At 38.3% G+C, this 22,948-nt stretch overlaps 1 non-coding gene across 1 annotated transcript; it reads right to left on the reverse strand.

Annotated features, from left to right (window-relative positions):
- Positions 1-4,580: 4,580 nt before the first annotated feature.
- LOC131228354 (small nucleolar RNA R71) lies at positions 4,581-4,685 on the reverse strand. Its single transcript, XR_009162859.1, has one exon. It is a non-coding gene; the product is annotated as a small nucleolar RNA R71 (small nucleolar RNA).
- Positions 4,686-22,948: the final 18,263 nt, after the last annotated feature.

Genomic DNA, 22,948 nt, shown 5'->3' on the forward strand with positions numbered 1-22,948 from the left:
ATTCCCTCTTTTCCTTTTTAGGTTTAAGTTAGAATCTAAAATTAAGGACTGAGAGTGTTTCATGCCCAAGTGGGTTCGTGACAACACTCGACATCTTTTGAGTGAAGGAGTATTAGTTGAGGGGTTATCTATCCATCACAGGATTAGACACCACTCGAGATCCACAGAGTTAATTGAAGTATGTAAGGCCCGTATCTTAGTCTGTACCATTTCATAGACTCCCGCGATCCTCCTTGTTGAATTCTGGCAACCCGCGACCTGTAATCGGCTTTTGCATGTGACCCTAAGTTGCATCCCATAGATCTGAGTCAGCTTGACTTGAAACTTGTACTATCGCAACGGTACTGTCACCGCGGTTCTAACGCCGCACCGATGCGATACCCAGTCCAGGAGTTATGGGCCCACGTATATTTCGAAGAACACCATACATTACAAATTCTAGGAGAATGTCTAGAACTTATCACATCAATCAATTAATCACAAGTTAAGTACACAACCCATGCCTCTCCCATCCCTTTCTTACCAACAAAGACAAATAACCCATACCCCATGCCACCTCACCTCCCATAAGTCAACCCTCATGCCATCTCTCCTTACACCACAATACCTCTCATCCCATCCCTCTCCCCTTACATCTCCCGTCTTTCACTCATTCTCTACCATTTTCCCTGGCAACTAAGAGAGAAAAAGAATAAGGAGAAAAGAGACAAGTGTTACCCACTTCCTACCCTAATATCCCTTATCCTAGCCCTTCAATCCTCACAACCTCCATCAAAGAGAGAGACAAGGAGTTTGCATTCCATCGGACCAAGAAGATCCAATGGTGGGTGTTCATAGCCTTAGATATTCAGTTTGATGTAAGCCCCACTTGTGATGGGACCCATCTTGATGTATGTTCATGGAGGAGCTTATAGTGGCGGAGCTCCTCCCATCTTCGCCATTTCTTTCTCCCTCCCTCTCTTTCTTTTTTTCTTGATGATGATCATGATGTGTGGCCCACCTGATGTGCATAGCACATCCAGACCGTCCAAGGTCAACTAGCCCTCCATGATGCATTCTTGTCATGTTGTCTATCCTGTGAATGGGGCTCACATTGCTGCCCGTTTTTGGACTAGCCATGATGAAAGGAAAATACCAATATCAATTTGATCCAATCAGGTGGACCACATGCATGTGGGAAACACATGTGATGTATGTGCCTTATATCAATGTCATCCACCCAGGGCAGTGGCTCGCCGTGATGTATGAATTTTTATACCCACACTGCCCATTGTGGGGTCCACCTTACAGACGTCTAGCAAGCATTACTGTCTAGGGCAGGCCACCTATATGAAGAGAAAACACATGTATCAGCTTGATCTTACAAGCCGTCCATTGGTAGTGACAGTGAGTCCCAGCAGCTATGCTGCTGTGTTAATGCTAGCAAGTCCCGGGGGTCTGATCACGAGGTAGCATTATTTCCAGACTGCCAGTCCATTTTTCTGACGGGTTGGACCCACTGACACATGCCACATGTGTGGGGTGGGGCCCACTTTTTAGATATGTATTTTACATCCCAACCATCCAACGGTGGGGACCACCTCCCATACAGCTGTTGTACTGACGCAGCAAGTCCTGTGGTCCCACATGAGGTATGGTTATATCTAAACCGTCCTTTTTAAGATGTGGGACCCACCCACACATGCCACACATGTGGGGTGGGCCCACCTTGATGTATGTATTCCATATCCACACTATTCACATGATTGGGACGGTGGGTTGCCACCATGATGTATCTGTTAACCTTACCATCCATTCATTGATAGTCATGTGGGGCCCACCCCACACGTGCTGTACATGTGGGATGGGACTCATCTTGATGTATGTAGTTTACATCCACAGTCCATCTGGACGGTGCGGTGAGGGACGCACAGTGATGTATGTGTTTCATCCCTGTTGTGCGCAGCCAGCCATGATATATGTGTTTTATTCCAAGCCATCCATTCATTTCCCTTTTAGACGTGACCCACCATGATCTAAATGGTGGGTTTGATATGATGCATGTGTGGCCGTCCACACCATTCACATGGGACTTGGACCCCATGATGATGTATGTGTTGTATAATCCACACTATCCGGCCATGATCGGTGGGACCACCTATTGAGTAATCGTAGGGCCCACCATGTTGTACATGTTTCATCTATACCGTCCACTTATGTGGCCCACTTGATGTATATGAGGCCCATTGGTGCGGCCCATTGATATGGCCCACTTGATGTATATGAGGCCCATTGGTGTGGCCCATTGATAGGACCTACTTGATGTATATGCGGCCCATTGATGCAACTCACTTAACATATATGAGGCCCACTAGTGCGGCTCGTGGATGCGGCCCACTTGATGTATATGAGGCCCATTGGTGCTGCCCGTGGATGGGGCCCACTTGACGTATATGAGGCCCATTGGTGGGGCCCATGTGATGTGGCCCGCTTGATGTATATGAGGCCCATTGGTGCAGCCCATGTGATGTGGCCCACTTGATGTATATGAGGCCCATTGTGATGTATTTGAGGCCCATGGGTTGAGAGCCAATGTGATGTATATAAGGACCATGAGTGAGGCCCAATGAGATATATGTGAGGCCTTTGTGTGGGGATAAATGTGATGTATATGAGGTCCATTGCGATGTGTGATTCCACCATAATGTATGCATGGTGTTTATAGCGGGCCATGCCTTGGGGAGCAATGATGGTTTGACATCCACATTGCAAGAGCAATGATGGTTAAATGTCCACATTATAACTCTCCCTAGGGCCCATTGTTAGGTCCATACTTGTTGTGTGTAGGCCATCTAGGCCCATCTTTGTTATGAAGATAGTTCATTACCATATAACACACTTAGTTTAACACCATGATTCATGGCCATACACATCATATGTATGCTTGATATGAGGAGTGACTGATCATAACATATGCTATTGGGTAAATTGTTTATGGGCTCACTGATAGGAGTTACCCACATGAGAGCACAGTACGCGTAGGATTGCTACATGACTAGATAGTGTGATTCATGCATCTCCCATTTATGTGACATGATCACTATACACCCTAGCGACATTAGGGTCGTGACCTCCACAGGCACATCGTGGATGGTCGGATTGGATACCGAAAATATTGGCTCTAACACTGTGGGCACATAGGATGTCTCTGGGTGAAAGTCCCAGAACCTTTTTAATATCAGGAGATGCTCCAACGTCTAGACTGAGTGGATACATGAGCGCATGAGTGTCAAATACTAGTAGGTCGCGTCTCTCACTGTGTCGTGGTCTGTTGGAAGGGGGTGTGGCCTTATCCGCCTGAGTGAGGGGGTTGTAAGCTATGCTGAGTTTGACCAACTCGCAGCCTGGTAGGTATTGGCAGACTACTAGTCAGGCGGATAGTGTAGTCTCTTCCACTCACTGGGCTATGTGGCTAGGGAGGCGACAGTCAGTGTGGAGTGTACTATACCCTGGTGATATTCCAAAGATGAGCTGTATTATTATGTGGATTCAGATGAGGATCCACATGCTTGCGTTGCATCTTGCATATGACATTTGGCTACATAGGCCTCGCATCACATGGCCTTGGTATGGCCGATAGCATTCATGCATTGCATTGCATGACCTTGGTGTGGTCGATAACATTCATGCCTTGCATAGCATAACCTTGGTACGGTTGATAGTATTCATGGATTGACCAGCATATTTCCGCATTTCTCTAATAATGCATACTTGACACTTGTCCTGCCCACACACTTACACCACCCTCTAAGCTTTTTGTAAGCTTATGCATGACCGTTACGTGCATGTGACGTTGGATGGCAGTAGCATTGAGGTAGGAGAATGTAGCTGACCTTTTGGAGTTTCAATGTTTATATTTGTATTTCCCTTTCCGCATTGTACTCAAAGTTTTTGATATAGTGGATATGTGGTGATGTTGTTTTGTGACTTGGTTATGCTTGTCGTTATGATCCAAAATAAAAAAATAAAAAATTTTACATTGAAAATCCTCCTTAGATGCCGAGAGCCGAGAATGGGGCACTACGGAGGCTGCCAGCGCCGGATTCGGCGATCAAAAATTCTGTGAGCCCAGTTTTCAAGTTTGGGGCATGACAGAAGTTATGGCTGCCAATCAACCGAGAAGACAACCTCAACCATGGGTTGAGGAAGTTCTGGATGAGAATGAGGTGCAACAAGCACCCCCACCTCGTACTTTACAAGATTATTTACAACTGGCGGGGGTGAGTACACCCTCATACATGGTTTTTTCAGAAAATACGGGACATAGGGATATTAAGCCAGGGGTGATCCAACTCCTTTCAAAATTCCATGGACTTGAATCTAAAAGTCCATATCTGCTCTTGAAAGAGTTTGACGAGATTATAGCTACTTTATATTTTTTTAACATGTCTGAGGACACGGGCAGACTGAAACTCTTTCCCTTTTCTTTGAAAGAGATAGCTAAGACGTGGTTGCATTCACTACGTCCCGGATCTATTGGCACATGGAATGACATGATAAGGGAGTTCATAAAGAAATTTTTTCCACATCATAAAACGAACACCCTCAGAAAGTCAATCATGAACTTTGTCTAAAAGGAGGATAAAACATTCTTCCAAGTGGGAGAGGTTCAAGGATCTTATTTGTTCATGCCCACAACATGGTTTTGAAACGTGGCGCATTACACACTTTTTCTATGATGGTCTGACATCTTCCATGCGCCAATTGGTCGAGACAATGTGCAATGGAGAATTTATTAATAAAAATGTCGATGATGTGTGGGACTGCCTGAACAGACTTGCTGAAAATGCACAATCATGGGACACCACCCTAAAATCAAGCACCACTTTTAAGCCCACTCAATTAAAGGAGAGAGGCAGATTATACCTTTTGAAAGAGGATGATGATATCAATGCTAAAGTGTCTAATCTCATAAGAAAATTCAAGACCATGGAATTAAAGAAGGATAACGTTAAGGAAACTGTTTGCGGTATTTGTGCTTACAAAGTTCACACAACTGAAAATACTGAATGAGCAATCTAATGGCGTGAACAATTACCAAAGACCTTTTAATGGACTTACTTCCAATACATACAATCCTCGTTGGAGAAATCTTCCAAACTTTAGCCGGAGGAATGGACAAACTGCTACCCCTCATGACTTCTTCAATCAAATTCCAAATCAAAGGAAACCTCAAGAGGATCCGGTTCAAAAACATATTCGATACCAAGAGCTAGTCAACTAGGATATTAGATCAGCATTGGGAATTCTTAAGTCGTCTATTCAAATGATAAAGTTGCACTTAACAATTTGGGAAAAGGGGATGCTTCCTGCTCAAACTCTCCCCAATCTCAAACCACAATATGAGATAAGTGATCCAAGCTCTTCAAATCAAATGGAGCAAGTTAAATCTATCACTACTCTTAGGAGTGGCAAGACCATTAACAAAACCATTCTGGTTAGGGCTGAAAAGCCTAAGGTTCTGGAAGAGGACAACGATGATCGACTTATCACTGCTCCACAAGAATTGTAACCGAAACTTCAAGGCAAGCTAATTGCCCCATTCTACCAATAGTTGATAACACTAAAACCTCTCTCTAACTCTCAGGATATTCTAGAGGTACTTAAGCAAGTGAAGGTCAATATTCCTCTACTAGATGTTGTTAAGCAAATACCTTCATATGCTAAATTTCTAAAAGACTTGTGTATGACCAAAAGATGGTGAAATATTTAAAAGAAAATAATTTTAACTGAAAAAGTGAGTGTCATTCTAAAGTAAGATATGCCCTAGAAATACAATGATCCTGATAGCCTAACCATCGCTTGTGTAATTGGGAACTACCGGATGGAGCACGCGCTTCTCGAATTAGGAGCGAGCGTAAATCTAATTCCTTAATCGATCTACGAACAACTAGGTTTGGGTGACTTGAAACCCACTTGAACCACATTACAACTTGTTAATTGCTTAGTTCGTGTACCGAGAGGGATAATCGAGGATGTGTTGGTCCAGGTTGACAAATTCTATTACTCGGTAGATTTTATAGTCCCAGATACTCAACCCATTGTGGACATGAGTACTCAAATTCCCGTCATTCTTGGTCGCTCATTCCTTGCCACTTTAAATGTAATCATTAATTGCAGGAATGAAGTCATGAGTATGTCTTTCAGGAATATGACATTGTAGTTGAATATCTTTTTCAAAATAGTCAAACAGTTAGATGATGAAGATGATTCCCATGATAACAACTTGATTGATTCTTTCGTGGAAGATAGAGCACTTCTAACCTTATCCTTTGACCCTCTTGAGACGTGCCTAGCCCACTCCCATGATTTTGATGATGACATGATTAGGGAGATAGGGACCATACTGGATACCATGTCGGTACTTGAAGTTAACCGATGGAGTCCATAATTTGAAGAATTGCCCTCGAACTGATGTAGTGCCACTACCTTCTAACCTGAAGGCACCGAAGCTTGACCTAAAACCTTTGCCTCTGATTTAAAATATGTCTACTTAGGTCAAGATGAGATATACCCAGTGGTGATTTCTTCCTACCTTGAGCAAGAATAGAAGAGTATGCTCATCTCTACTCCCATTGATCACAAAGGAGCCCTTGGATGGTCGATTACAGACCTCAAGGAAATTGACCCATTGATTTGTACTCACCACATTCATCTTGAGGATAATGCGAAGACCTCACGACAATCACAACATAGACTAAATCCAAACATGAAAGAAGTGGTTAAGGCCGAGGTTCTTAAGCTATTGGATGTAAGTCTCATATACCCAATATCTGATAACCAATGGGTGAGTCCAACTCAGGTGGTTCCCAAGAAGTCTAGAATCACCATCGTAGCCAATGCCAATAATAAACTCATGGCAACTAGGATCACTACTGGTTGGAGAATGTGCATTAACTATAGGAAGTTGAATACCATCATGAGGAAGGACCACTTTCCTATGCCCTTTATCGATCAAATTTTGGAAAGGCTATCTGGTCACTCTTACTATTACTTCATCGATGGCTATTCAGGCTACAATCAGGTCGAGATAGCACTCAAAGATCAGGAAAAGAACACATTTATATGTCCTTATGGCACCTTTGCTTACCAAAGGTGCCATTCGGGCTATGTAATGCCCCCACCACTTTTCAGCGATGGATGTTGAGTATTTTTTCTAACATGGTGGTGTAATATTTAGAAGTCTTCATGAATGACTTCTCGGTCTTTGGTCCATCCTTCAACCAATGTTAACCTGCATCACAAGACACGTTTAAATTGTTTTCTATGAATAGTGTTAGAATTTCTTATTGTTAGTATGTGAATCATTGATAGATGGTGAGAATCTACAAGTATTATGTTTTAGATCTAGCACCATGTGTTGTCAAATTTTGTAATAACAAACCCCTTGAGAGTGATTGGCTAGTTTGATAGATGGAAAGTTCACCTTTATTTGAAGATGAGTTTTTATGTCATCTACATCAACAATCTAAAGCTTCTACATCTTCAAGTTGAAGAGCATGTTCAAATGCCAAAGATCATACATAAGTCAGAGTATAAGTACAACTTCATACACAAGCTCAAGTCCAAGCTCAAGTACAAGTATACAAGCTCAAGCTCAACTACTCAAGCTTAAGTTCAGGCATTCAAGCCAAAGTGTACAAGTTTCTAGATTCAAAGTACTTCAAGTATTTTATTAACTGAAATGACCGAGTTGACAAGTTCAATGCTCACATTTCAGGTATACATGACCATAGAAAGACAGAATAGGTCATACTTATTGCATATAGAATTTGGGTCATGGTACTTAATTTGGACATTGCTTCTACTAGTCCTAGTCTTGGTCTGACAAGTCTAGGCACTGGCTCAACTAGTCTAGGGTTTTTCTTACCTAGTCCAGGAATTGTTTCAAAATTCTCAGATTTTCTGTTGAGGACTCGACCAGTCGAGCGCCTTTTTTCGACCGGTTGTGGAGACTGGCTCGACTCGAAGTCAAGCAGGCTATTTTGAGCCCACTCGACCAATCGAGCAGGCCACTCGATTAGTTGAGTGATGGGTTTATCCGATCGTAACAAAATTTTTGAAAATTGGTTGTTGCTTGGACCAGTCGAGGGAATCGAATTTCACCCGATAAATAGAGGACATTTCTCAGCTTTATTCATTCATTCTAAGCTATATCAGCCTCCTCTCTGAGAATTAAGTCCCTGCTAATGTGAAGTTATTACTCATAATTTTTAGATTCTTTTATAGCTCTTTTGATTTTGATTTTATTGATCTCTTGTTATTCAATTCTACTTATTAAAAAGGGAATTTTGCTTTACCCTTTTGAGATCTAAGAAATCAAATCAAGCTAGCCTAAGGTTGATTTTAAATTAAAATTCATTTACACCTAGAACCCTTTCATTTGTAAGATTGAACTTTGAACATCTTCGTCTACAAAGAATTAGTCCTACTGGGCTACATTGAAGAAGAATCTTCAGATAAGTATATTTCATTTATTATATTGTGGTTTATAAGATTGCCAGAAAATCTTTCATTTTGGTTTTGAGTGAGATAACCAGAAAATCTCAATGTGTGGGTTTTTTTAATTGTGGTAGCCCATTGAAAATACAAATGTAAAGGTTTTAAGGTGAACCTTCAAAAACCTTCTTTCTTAATGAAAGTCGATATCTTGTGGGCTGTGGATATTGGGAGTGGAGTAGGGTGGCTATTTAAGAATAGTTGGTGTACACCCGAACCACTATAATTCTCAGAGTTTGGATGATGATGATGATGGTGATGTATGTGATGTGTTGAATGTTGTATTTATTTTCATGTGCATGTGGTGAATGTTGTAATAGCTAGATTTATTTTATTTGCCTTTGGTATTAGTTTGAGTTTTTTATCCTTACTAAGTTCAAGACATCAAGTTGTCCTACCATAAACCTTAGTTTTTGGTGTAAGGTTGTCATTTGAACAAAGTTTGTATCAACCTCTCAAGACTAGTGCATTAGAGGTTGCAATTTATTTATGTTATTTGCCTTTATATTCCACATTGAATTTTTATTTGGCATAGTCTTATTCAACCCCCCTCTAGGACTGAGAGTTCACCCTTTTCAAGTGGTATCAGAGCTAAGTGGCTCATTTATTTGGATTCATTTCCTGAGTTTTTCAATCCAGAGCTTTCATAATGTCAAATTTTGATAGCCTATCTATTACCAGGCCACCACCATTTGATGGCTTTAACTATGCTTATTGGAAAGCATGTATGAGGATCTTTTTAAGGTCCATTGATGAAAGCGTGTGGTAAGCTATAGTGACTAGATGGACTCACCAATGTCTGAAGTTCTAGGCAGTGATGGAACCAAGTTCATGAGAGAAACACCATATTATATGTGGACTACTCTTTAAAAAAATGACAGCAGTGCTAATGTTAAGGCTTTAAATACAATCACTTGTGCACTATCACCAGATGAATTTAAAAGAATTATATCTTATGATACTGCTAAGCAAGCCTAGGACACTCTTGAAATGACACATGAGGGTACATCTATTGTCAAAAAGTCTAAAGTTCAGATCCTCACAACTAAGTTTGAGGAAATTCGTATGGAAAAAAATGCGACATTCATGGACTTCTATACGAAACTAAATGACATAGTAAACTCTATGTGGAGTCTTGGAGATAGCATCCCAGAAAACAAAGTCTATGTAAAAATTCTGCAATCACTCCCTGAGAGATTCAATTCCAAAGTTACTACCATTCAGGAACTTAGAGACACAGATAACATGAGGGTTGAGGAACTTATTGGTTCTCTTCAAACATATGAGTTAAATTTCAAAGCTCTAAGAGGTAAGTTTATCGCTCTTAAATCATCTAAATCTCTTTCTCAAGATAATAATTCTGTGTAATGACCCTGGAAATTTTTGTACTAATCTTTCCCTAAGTAGTTGTTTTTGGGATAATTAGCGCTATACTTGATTGCTTGTGAAATTCGCATCAATCACTTTAAATTCGATCTGCATGACTCAAAACTTGTAGATTAGTTAGCGCTATGTTACTCTGAAATCTGGGATCCATCGCTAAAACCAGTTGTTCTAGGGAATTTTTAGAAGTTCTGGATCGGACCTAGACCGTGCGTCGAAAGTCCGATAGGGTTGATCTTAGGCTGTTGCGGTCACCATGTTGGGCTTGACCATCACCTTGAAAATCAAGTCCATGTGTTATTCTGGGTCGATTTGATTGAGTCTGAAATGAAGAGTGTGAGAACGGTTGGAAATTTATTAAGCTTTTATGAAATCTGAGTCGTGTCGCTTGCGCGACAATTTTAAGCTATCTGACCGTTGGATTCTGACCCAATTTCACCCTCTGATCAGGGAAGGTGGCCGAGGCATATCCTTGTGCTTGTGGACCTGATCGAGATTCTGTGACCGTTAAATTGAGTGTGGTCTACCATGGCTGATCTGAAGAGCCGGTCGGTACGAAAACTCAGCTTGACCTAGATCCATGGTCAAGGAGCTTAAGTCTGACCTTTCGTGGTATTTGGCCCACCAGAAGTGCTTCGTTGGATCGTGAGAGGCTGGTTTTGGTTATACCCTAAGCATACCTTGGCCCTGGGGTTATTTTCATCAAAGTTAGGCCTATTTATAGTCCTTAAACCCTAGCTCTCTTTTCCATACGAATTTTCTCTAACCCTAGCTTGGAAAGAGAGTGGAAAAGAGAGAGAAAGTGAGAGAGAAGTTTGGTGAATCATCTTGGATTCTTTCCTGTCCTTCTTCATCTTTGAACCTTCACTTTGAATCATTATTCTGACGATTCTGAGTTCATCTTTGGGTAAGTTAACCTAACCCTAATCTGTGTTAGAGCTTAGATTAGTCTTGGTGTTGTTGTATCTCATTTCTATTCTTGCCTTAGGTTATCCTGTCGCCGTTGACGAAGACAACTCGTCTTGAATCAATTCGGTGTTCTTTTCTGGCTTAAGGTGCGAACTTTAAGTGTATAGGTTATGGTTTTCAAGGCTTTCAATGCCAGTTAATGATTTATTCTTGTTATGGATGAGATTTTACATGCCAAATGTTGTGTTTATGTTGCGTTCCTGATATACATGTATTATGTTGAGATTTGTGTATTCTATGTGTATGTATAAAGTACCGTATATGTATAAAATATGCACTTATGTTTGCCATGATTATTTGTCATGTATGTATGCTAGATGTATGTGCGACAACTCCTTGGTAAAAGGAATTGTCCAAATATGTGTATTTCAACATATGTCATATATGTTGTATTGTGTATTCTAAGTGTTTGTAGAAATGCCTGAATGATCTAAAGTGTGATATTTCAACCTAGTATGGGCATTGAGAAGCGATTCTCGACTCTCCCACTAGTGTACATGATTTCCTTCTTGCTAGTTACATTCCTTGTTATTTAAATTCAAGTCTTACTTATGCTTACATTTATGTTAAGTTGATATTCTTCAAGTGCTTGAGTACCACATGATTTGAGTTATTGCTCCATTACTGTTCTACATTTAATACGATTATCTGTTGTAGTGTAATGTGTGTGGGACTATGCATTAGTGCAGGAAATCGGTAATCAGCCTTAAGGTTGTGGCTGAGATTGTTTCGCCACAAAGGACGTATTAGACGAACCCGAGTCGTATTAGAGTTGTCGGCAGTGGTTTGGCCACACGGAGTGTTTGGGCACTCTATGTCATTCAACTCAATGTACACTCGTGCTAGTCGAGTTTGTCAAGTAACCCGGTTGTCCGATGTATGTTCACCATATATGGACGCTACTGCTCGAATCTAAGGTACCGAACTTACCAATGAAATCCTATTAACCATGGTACCTTGATCCGCAAAACTCATGAGCCGGACATGGTGGTATGGGACACCGTGGTCGAGCTGTCGGCCTACACTGGGGTGACGAGCCTTCCCGTAGTGACCAATGAGCAACTGAACTCGTGAGCTGATTATGGTGGTATGGGACACTATATTCATGCTGTCGGCCTACATTGATTGGTGACGAGCCCTTTGTAGTGACCTCGAGCATACCTGGATACCGCATTGAGGTGACAAGCCTTAGTGTAGTAACAATGGTAAGATAGGCGTGCATTGATTGGTGACGAGCCCTTTGCAACGACCTCAAAACATATGATCGTATGAGATGCCTAGGATTGACGACCCTAGAATGGATCACTGTTTGGATGGTGATATGAGGAAGGTATCTTAGCTTCCCAATCCTGCTGTATGAAAAGGACTAATAACAACTTGGTAATCATATCCATGCACCGCATTTGCATGTGCTTTGTAGATGTGGCGCACTTTGAGGTGGTGTCATGCGTAACGTAAGATGAAGACGCTAAGGGTGTACGCGTGAGGGCACGCATCATTTTGCATACATCCTTGCATTAACAAGAGTACTTAGGACTTGTTTAATTGTTCTGCTTTATCATTACTGCTTGATTGAACTGATAACATGTTAACCAGTGCCTTATTATTCCACTGAGTTGATCACTCACTCCCACGTTCTGGGGCAGTGTTAAACACCCACCAGACTGTCTTAGGTTCTGATGTTGCAGATGTGGATGCGACTTCTGAGGCAGAGCGGGAGATGGATGATGATGAGGCTGTTTTCTCTTATATTCAGTTTTCAGACGGGTTCTAGCGAGCCTTGTTCTGATGCGCGGGATGCTGGGATTATTTTTGGGAATTAAATGATGTAACTTGATACTTGTAATTTTGATAAATAACACTTTCACTACGACCTGGTTGCGTATGTATTGCAGGGATTTACACTTGTACACATATATTTCTATAAGTCTTCCGCTTGTTTTATTCACTTATCCCTAAGCTATATCTGTGTTTTGGCTTAATCTATTCCATGTTTTATGCACTAATACAGACAACATACATCCATCATTAAATATATTGCATAAGTGTGTTTTGGAACTCGGGAGCTGAGTTATGCTCGACCCCTGAATTTCAGGGCGTTACATTCTGATTGTGAAAACTTAGAGAATGATATGGCTTTACTTGCAAAAAAGTTTTACAAATTTTTTAAGAGTAAGAAAGGAGTTGATTTTTAAAAACGCTTTAAGAAGAAAAAGGGAAAATCAAAAACTTGAAAATATCTAAAAGATAGCCAATGTTTCAACTGCCATGAATACGGGCATTTGACAGACAAGTGTCCAAAGAGGGACAAGCCAAAGAGAAAAAGCATGTTAGCCACATGGGATGAATCATCCAACTCTGAAGCCTCTTGCAATTCAGATGAATTAGAACCTGAAACTTCAAATGAAGTCAAGGCTTTAATGACTCTAGACAGAGTCACTTCCCCAGATAGTTGTGATTTAACTAATGATGAAAATCCAAGGAACTACCTTGAAAACGCTAATGAAGATGATCTTCAAGATGCTTATAATGCCCTATACAGGGAGAGTTGTAAGATTGCTGTCAAACTTAAGCTTCAAAAAGAGAAATTTCTGAAGTTAAAAGAGGATTTTGAAAATGTTATTTTAGAAAAGTCTCATATTTCTAATTTTTTAGAAAAAACAAAATGTGATTTGAATTTCAAAACATCAGAAGTTGAAAAATTAAGATTAGAGAATGAGAAATTAAAAAATGAAGTATCTTCCCTCTTGAGTTCAAAGGATACATGGAGGTATGCCCAAGGAGACCCTAAACTTGAAAAGTTATTAACCGCATCTAGAACATGTGGAGATAGATTGGGTCTGGGCTATGATAAATTCATTCCTCTTAAAAATAAGAGCATTTCTCCAATGTTTGTCAAAGGAGAATCCTCTAACTCAAAAGGAAATGTCTTGAAACAAAATAATCATAACAAATCTAGAAATTCAAAGACTTTCCAAGCACCTAAAGTCAATTTTAATAATATCAGCTTTAGAAAACAATCTTATAATCCTTTAGCTAAAAGAATTATGGATTTACTTAAAGAGCTTCTCAAGTCTAACTCTAATGTTAGGGTTAATAGTAATTATAAGAAAAGAAAAACCAATAGTGCTCCAAAACCCAAAACAACTATGAAATGGGCTCCTAAGGTTACTTGCTTAGCTGCGAACACCGCCTTCAAGGCTTCGAGTCAATCAAGTGGTACCTAAACAGTGGTTGCTCAAGGTACATGACAGGTGACAGAGATTTGTTCACCAACTTTAAGGATATGATTGATGGTTTAGTCACATTTGATGATGGAAGAAATTGCAAAATTATTAGCCAAGGTATGGTTCATATCTCTAACCTTCCTCCTTTTGAGAATGTTCTATCTGTAGAAGGTCTTAAGTACAATCTTTTAAGCATATCTCAAATTTGGGATAACAAGCATAGTGTTAAATTTACAAATCAAGGATGCGAGATATCAAATGAGAAAGGTTGCATGATATTAAATGGTTGTAGAACATCTAAGAATTGTTATATTGTAAATGAACCTTGCTCATCTAAATTATCTTGTTACATGTTCCAAACCAATGATAGTGAGTTATGGCACAAACGCCTTGGACATGTAAACTACAAGAATCTGTATATATTGAGCAAAGCTGATCTAATTAGGGGTCTACCCAAATCGAAAAAATGGATAAAATATGTGGCGCATGTCAAATTACAAAACAAATGTGGAGTAGTCACAAGAAAGTAAACTCCATTGCCACATCCAAACCTCTTGAACTCCTCCACATGGATCTAGTAGAACCAACCAGAACGGAGAGTAGAGGAGGTAAAAAGTACTTCTTACTAGATTTACCTGGGTTGCATTCATGAGAGAATAATCTGAAACTCTCGATGAAGTCAAAAGAATACTTAAGTGTATTCAAACAGAAAAAGAAATGAATGTAGTCAAGATCTGAAGCGATCATGGATCAGAATTCGAGACTAGCAATTTTGAGAGGTTCTGTAGCGACCATGGTATATCACACGAGTTTTCTGATCCTAAGACGCCTCAACAAAATGGGGTTGTTGAAAAGAAGAACAGAGTGCTACAAAAGATGGCCAATGTAATGTTAAATAGCATGAAATTGCCTAAGAATTTATGGGCCGAAGCTATTAATACTGCATGCTATATAATAAATCGTGTTTACATTAGAAAATCAAAAGATAAAATGACTTATGAATTATGGTTTAATAAGAAACCCACTGTAAAATACTTTCAAATTTTTGGTAGTAAGTGTTATATTTTATGAGATTGGAAAATTTTAGGCAAGTTCGATATTAAGAGTGACGAAGGGATTTTCCTAGGTTATGCGTTAAATAGTTGAGCATATTGTGTTCTAAACAAGAGAACTAGTGTTATTCAAGATTCTATAAATGTAGTTATTGATGATCACCTGAACATACCAATATCTAGTTCAGAAGATGATGAAGTCACTGTATTTGATAAACTTGACTCCTCATCTTATCAAACCAACTTTGAACTACGATCAGTCAAAGATCATCCCACTGATTAAATCCTAGGCAACTCCCTCACTAATGTACATACTCATAGACAATTGGAAAACATATGCAATTATGCATGTTTTGCTTCCCAAATTGAAACAGCCAATGTAAAAGAGGCACTTAATGATGAAAATTGGATAGTTGCGATGCAAGATGAACTAAATCAATTTGTTAGAAATGATGTGTGGTATTTGGTTCCAAGACCATCTAATAAACATATTATAGGAACCAAGTGGATTTTAAAAAATAAATCTGATGAATTAGGAAACATTATAAGAAACAAGGCTAAACTGGTTGTACAAGGGTACACTCAGAGAGAAAGATTCAACTATAATGAAACCTTTGCCCTAGTAGCTCGTCTTGAATCTATTAGATTGTTCATATCCATTACTTATTTTAAAAAGACTAAAATCTATCAAATGAATGTGAAAAGTACTTTCTTGAATGGTGATCTACATGAAGAAGTATACATTGAACAACCTAAGGGTTTTGAAGACCCTAAATATTCTGATCATGTGTATCGCCTTAAAAAGGCACTTTATGGTTTGAAACAAAATCTTAGGGCATGGTATTAGAAATTGACAAAGTTTTTGCTAAGTCATGATTTTGTTACGGGGAGTGTTGATAAAACTCTTTTTCTTAAGACACATAATGAACACATACTTATAGTACAAATTTACATTGATGACATTATTTATGGTTCTAAATGTTCTAACCTATCTATTGAGTTTGCAGAGTTGATGAAATCTAAGTTCGAAATGAGCATGTTGGGAGAATTGAATTACTTTCTAGGTTTACAAGTTAAACAACTTGATGATGGTATTTTCATTTCTTAAACTAAGTATACTCTAAATCTAGTTAAGAAATTTGGATTTGAAAATAGCAAAAACTTTGATACACCTATGAGTACAACTCTTAAGCTTTCTGAGGATGCAACAGGTAAAAGTGTAGATCCTCAGTTATATCGCAGTATGATTGGTAGCTTATTATATTTAACTGCAAGCTGACTTGATATAACATTTAGTGTAGGCATCTGTGCTAGATATCAATCAGATCCTATGGAATCACACCTTATTGCTATTAAGCGAATTATAAGATATGCCACAAGTTCGGCCATTCTAGGCTTATGGTATCCGCTTGATACTAATGTTCAATTAGTTGGTTATATGGATGCTGACTAGGCTGGGAATATAAATGATAGAAAGCCTACCAGTGGTAGATGTTTTTATGTCAGGAACTGTTTAGTTTTGTGGCATAACAAGAAATAAAGTTTTATGTCTCTATCCACAGCTGAGGCTAAATATATTGCAGTTGAAAATGCATGTACTCAGCTTGTGTGGATGAAAAGAATGTTAAATGACTATGGGTTAGTGCTAGATACTATGACTCTTAATGTGATAATTCTAGCATAATTAATATTCCTAAGAATCCCATCCAGCATTCCCGAACCAAATATATTGACATTAGATATCATTACATTTGGGAATTAGTGGAAGATAAAATTATTTCATTTGATTATGTTCAAACTGAAAATCAACTTACAGATATATTCACTAAACCACTTGATAGAAATAGGTTCTCTAAATTAAAAATGAATATTGGTATGTGTAATTTGATCTGAGTTTATCATGTTTACGTGTTCTATTTTTGTATATTTTTTATGCAAACTTTCAGATTTTAAAAATTAATAAATTTGTGCATTTTTGTGCTTGCATAACCAGTCGTATACATACTCGATAGTCGTGGCACGACCGGTCAAGTATGTACTCGACCAGTCGTGGTGCATGGTTGGAGGGCTTTTAATGTGTAAAAATCACTTTTCTCCGTTCTTTCTTCTTCTTCACTAACACCTTCTCCGATCGGTCAAACCCACCTTCGATTACTACTTGGTATGTGTATCATTTTCAATTTTCTTTTGGATTTGGGTTCCTTAATTGTTATTTAGCTTGATTTTTTCCTTTATTTCAAGTTTCCTTGTGATTTCCTTAATGTTTAGGGTAAAATCTGTTAAGATTGAAACACTTAAATCCTTTCTTACATTCTCTTGTTTACTCTTGCAATGGAAGGTAGACTAAAGAAGAAACATACTTGAGCATCTTCTTCTCGTTCCATTTCAGTGCGTACTCTTCGACCACCCGAAAAGAACATGGAATATGTGTAGGATATCCGTCACCGCAACATAATTGTTGAGTGGACCGTCAATGCAAACCATCTTATTCAATTTAACATTATTCCCCTCCTTGTTGTTGTAGGATGGGATAACATTCTGAATCGGGGCAGATTGGCATACTACTCCATTGCACAAGCAATGTATCCGTGTATAAGTGATGCTTCTATTGAAGATTTGACCTTCACTATCATGTTTAGAGAAGGTTCATACAAAGTAAATCATCACTTAATTTTTAGGTTGATGGACATTTAAGTGAATGATGAAGGCATTCCTATTCCGACATTGGCTGAAAGATTGAATGAGTCAGAAAAATGTTTAACCAGAAATTTATGCAACATGAACTTAGAACAGAGCTCCGGGAATGCACGCCGGGCCAACCAAATGTTGCCCAAATACAGAGTATTACATCACATCTTTATTTCCAATGTTTACCCTACATCTGGTAACAAGGCCAAACTAACTACCTTTATGGTGCGTATTCTTCATTCTGTTGTGTTAGGCATTTCAGTGTGTCTTCCTTCTTTAATCTATTATTTTATTATCCAATTTTGACTTCATCCGGGGCATAGTAATATTCCATTCACTTATTTAATGATCGCCCTTGCTTTACATTGTTCTGTGGTTATGCCACCTGGAGAAGCTCCTACTTCTTATCTTCCATTCAACAATTCAAATATCAACAAGATGAATTTGAAGTTATGGTCAAATAAATAGGGATGTTGGAGAAGTTAGAGAAGAAGTTGGCAAGGAAGATGCACTATCAACTAACGCCGATATGGATGATATTTTTAATGAATTAGAATCTAATGACATTGAGGGTATTCTTAATTTTCAGCCTTCCAGTTTTGATGAGCGCCTTAGAGTATTAGAAGAGAAGGTAGATGGATTGACAATATCCCAAGAAAATTAAATGAAATATATGTGTGAGTATTTTGGACGCATTACTAAGGGATTACATCAGATAGATCCGTCCATCCCACTTCCGTCTTCTTCTGGCTCTGATTAGTATGCATTATATGATATTTTTTTTTTGGATTTGTATTAAGGATTACTTATGACTTTCACTCCCTAATAGCTGGACATGTATAACTCTTAAAAGTTGATGCTTCCATGCTTTATGGTTTAATCTTCTAAGCTTTTATTCTCATTCTATTTATCCTTTCATGCCTGATTCTATGTCTTCCATTGTCATATTGTGACAAAAAGGGGGAGAAATTTGCGTAGATGATGAATATGTTTGGTGAATGCTGAGATGCATGAGATGCATGTATGTAGATTTTTTTTTTGAAATGTATCTATTAATATAGGTCTCTGAAAGTCACCAAGCTCATAGTGAGGGGGAGTAGATTGATGGGGAGTTTTGAAGAATTTTGTAAGATTGATTTGATTGTGAATGTATATATTGACTAGATTCATTCTCTAAATTAGTTTTGTCACAAATTTGACTAAGGGGGAGATTGTAAGTGCTATGTTTTAGATCTAGCACCTTGTGTTGTCAAATTTTATAGCAGCAAGCCACTTAACAGTGACTGACTTGTTTGATAGATGGAAAACTCTCCTTCAAGTTCAATGAATGGAAAGTTCACCTTCATTCAAAGATGAGTTTTTGTGTCAACTACATCAACAATCTAAAGCTTCTACATCTTCAAGTTGAAGAGCATGTTCAACTACCAAAGATCATACACAAGTCAGAATGCAAGTACAACTTCATACACAAGCTCAAGTCCAAGCTCAAGTACAAGTACACAAGCTCAAGCCTAAGCTCAAGCTCAAGTACTCAAGCTTAAGTTCAAGCATTTAAGCGAAAGTGTACAGGTTTCAAGCTTCAAAATACTTCAAGTATTTTATCTACCAAAGTGAACTAGTTGACAAGTTCAATACTCACATTTTAGTTATACATGACCATAAAAAGACCTTAGGAATAGGTCATGCTTATTGCATATATAATTTGGGTCATGACACTTAATTTGGACCTTGCTTCAACTAGTCCTAGTCTTGGTTTGACTAGTCCAAGCACTTGATCGACCAGTCCAAGGTTTTTCTCAACTAGTCGAGGAATTATTTGATATTTTTTGGATTTTCTATTGAGGACTCGACCAGTCGAGCACCCTGCTCTACCAGTCGTGGAGAATGGCTCGACCAGTCAAGCAGGGCTCGACTCGAAGTCCAACAAGCTATTTTAAGCTCACTCGACCAGTCGAGTACTATGCTTTACTAGTCGAGCAGGCCACTCAACCAGTCGAGTGACGGGTATATCCGATCATGCCAAAATTTTTAAAAATTGGTCGCTGCTTGGACCAGTCGTGGTAGGAGGGAACCGAATTTCACCCTATAAATAGAGGACATTTCTCATCTTTATTCATTCATTCCAAGTTATATCAACCTCCACTCTGAGAATTAAGTCTCTGTTATTGTGAAGCTATTGCTCAGTATTTTTATATTCTTTTATAACTCTTTTGATTTTGATTTTATTGATCTCTTGTTATTCAATTTTACTTATTAAAAAGGAAATTTTTCTTTACCCTTTTGAGATCTAAGAAATAAAATCAAGCTAGCCCAAGGTTGATTTTAAATTAAAATTCATTTAGACCTAGTACCCTTTCATTTTTGAGATTGAACTTTGAACATCTTCGTCTATAAAGAATTGGTTCTACTGGGCTACATCGAAGAAGAATATTCAGATAAATATATTTCATTTATTATATTATGGTTTGTATGATTGCCATAAAATCTTTCATTTTGGTTTTGACTGAGATAGCTAGAAAATCTCAGTGTGTGAGGTTTTTAATTGTGGTAGCCCATTGAAAACACAATTGTAAAGGTTTGAAAGTAAACCTTGGAAAACCTTCTTTCTTAGTGAAAGCCAATATCCCTTCGGTGATGGATATTGGGAGTGGAGTATGGTGGCTGTTTAAGAATAGTTGGTGTACACCCAAACCACTATAATTCTCGGAGTTTGGATGATGATGATAATGATGATGGTGATGTATGTGAGGTGTTGAATGTTGTATTTATTTTCATATACATATGATGAATGTTGTAATAGCTAGATTTATTTTATTTGCCTTTGATATTAGTTTGATGTTTTGATGCTTACTAACTTTAAGACATCAGGTTGCCCTACTATAAACCTTAGTTTTTTGTGTAAGGTTGTCCTTTGAACAAAGTTTATATCAACCTCCTAAGACTAGTTCATTAGAGGTTGCAATTTATTTATGTTATCTACCTTTATATTCCGCATTTAAATTTTATTTGGCATAGTCCTGTTCACCCCCCTCCCCCCCTCTAGGACTGAGAACTCACCCTTTTCAGAATCAAGTCTGGAGAATTTTATCCACCTTAAAAGATGAAAAGAACCAATTAAAAACAATGAGATCGACAGAAAAGTCATGTATGGTGAAAAGACTAGAAAAGACTGGAAAACAATACAAAAATAATGCAAAGTCTATAAAAGAATGAATAAAAATTGAGCATCGATATAAAATCAAAAAATGAAAATAAAATGGGATAAGTTCAGAATTAGTACTTAAGTTCTCAATTAATCTCAATATGGTACACATAGCTAACATGATGTAATGATAGTATCCTTATGGAAAGTAAGTTGATCTTCACTGCGCACATTGAAAAACTTAATATGCAAACTATACTCTGACTTAATGGATAAAGAACTTATTTAATTGATTGCTTATGTGATTCGGCTCTAGGTTTTCAAAATACCACTTTCATGTCTCGAGTCTACTCATTCATACTTGATTACACAAAAGATCGTTTTCTAAAAAAGGTTTGAACAATACGCATTAAAGTTCATTTTTCGTATACTTTGCACAGGACTAGCAAAATGTTGCTAGGGGATTGTGTTAAGGGTTAAATATTGCATATTAAACCCCATTTATTACTTGGTTTTATGAACAAGATAATGCTTAATGTTCTATTTTAATCATGTTTGTGTTGCAAGGTGAATTTAGGAGCTTGGATTGAAAAGGATGTTAAAAGCATGGATTTAATGCTCACGAATTACTAAAGCCAAGGATGGATCTTATGAGACCAAGAATGAAGAATTCACATGCCAAAGATCCAAGAAAACTAAGCGAGGAATGAAGAGCATTGAAGACTTGGAGTGAAGAAAAGTAACCCTAAAAATCTGCATCCTTCAACTAGTCTAAGCCCATTTTCGACTAGCCGAAGGCTCTTACTCGACTAGTCGAAGATTCCTTGCTCGAACTCTAGTGACAAAATCCTTAAAAATCCCGTCATCCTCAAACAGTTGAAGGAAACCCTCGACCAATCGAAGGTGCCCTCGAATAGTCGAAGGATTTCCTTGACTCGTCTAAGGTTATGCGGACAACACACGGACTGCGTAAATTTGAGGCGGTTTCTGGATTTTTCCAACTCGGTGTGAAAGTTTGAGTTACAAAACTATAAATAAGGGTCCCTAAGATGTTCTTTAGCATCTTCTAGGGTTTGAGGAGTGGAGGAAAAGCATGGAGAAGCTGTCGCCAAGAGTTTTTCTTCCCTTTCATTAGTTGTTTTTATGCTTTTCGTAAGAGATTTTAGTTCAATCATGTCTATCGTTGGCTAAACCTCTTTGCTAAGGCTAAGTAGTGAAGCTTGTAGCATTATGGGATATTTTTCATTGCTTTTATTCATGTTTAAGTTTAACTATCTTTTATTATAGTTTGATATTTAAGAAATACTTTCAGTTCTTAATGGTTTGTTACGACTCAAATTACAATAGATCTGTGATAGCTTTGAGTATGTTCTTTTCATATATTGAGATTGTGAAATTAGAAAATCCTGTTGTTCACCATCGTCTCTTGGGCATGGTTGGATAATGAAATCCTTCATAACTTTCACAATTCTCTCATGTTGGTTGTGGGATTGGTAAATCTTGTTGTTTACCTTGTCCCCTGGGCATGGTTTGTGATAGAATCACTTCCAATTCTCACACCTCTCATCCACTGAGAATTAGGTTAAAGGAAGTTTAGATTTAGTTTCACTAAGATGTCTTCCAATTGGATAAGATGGCACTCTAATTCCAGTTGTGTCCTTGAATCAAGCATAGATCTCCCTGATCTCTACAAGTGGATCCTTATAAACCCTAGTTACCACCTTTGAATTTGTTAGTTTTAATCACTTTAATCACAATTACTCAATCAATTAATTCAAATTTAGATTCATATCTTTTTTTACTTCTAGTTCTAGTTACTTTCAAAAACATACAAGATTAGTCCCTATGGATTCGACGTCGATCTCACTGAGATTATTACTACATCGCAACCCTACAGTTGGGGTTGTGAACATTATGCCCCACATTTCAAAACCATGTTGTGGGCATGA

The sequence above is a fragment of the Magnolia sinica genome, chromosome 15 (genome assembly GCF_029962835.1).
Source record: "Magnolia sinica isolate HGM2019 chromosome 15, MsV1, whole genome shotgun sequence".
Lineage (NCBI taxonomy): Eukaryota > Viridiplantae > Streptophyta > Magnoliopsida > Magnoliales > Magnoliaceae > Magnolia > Magnolia sinica.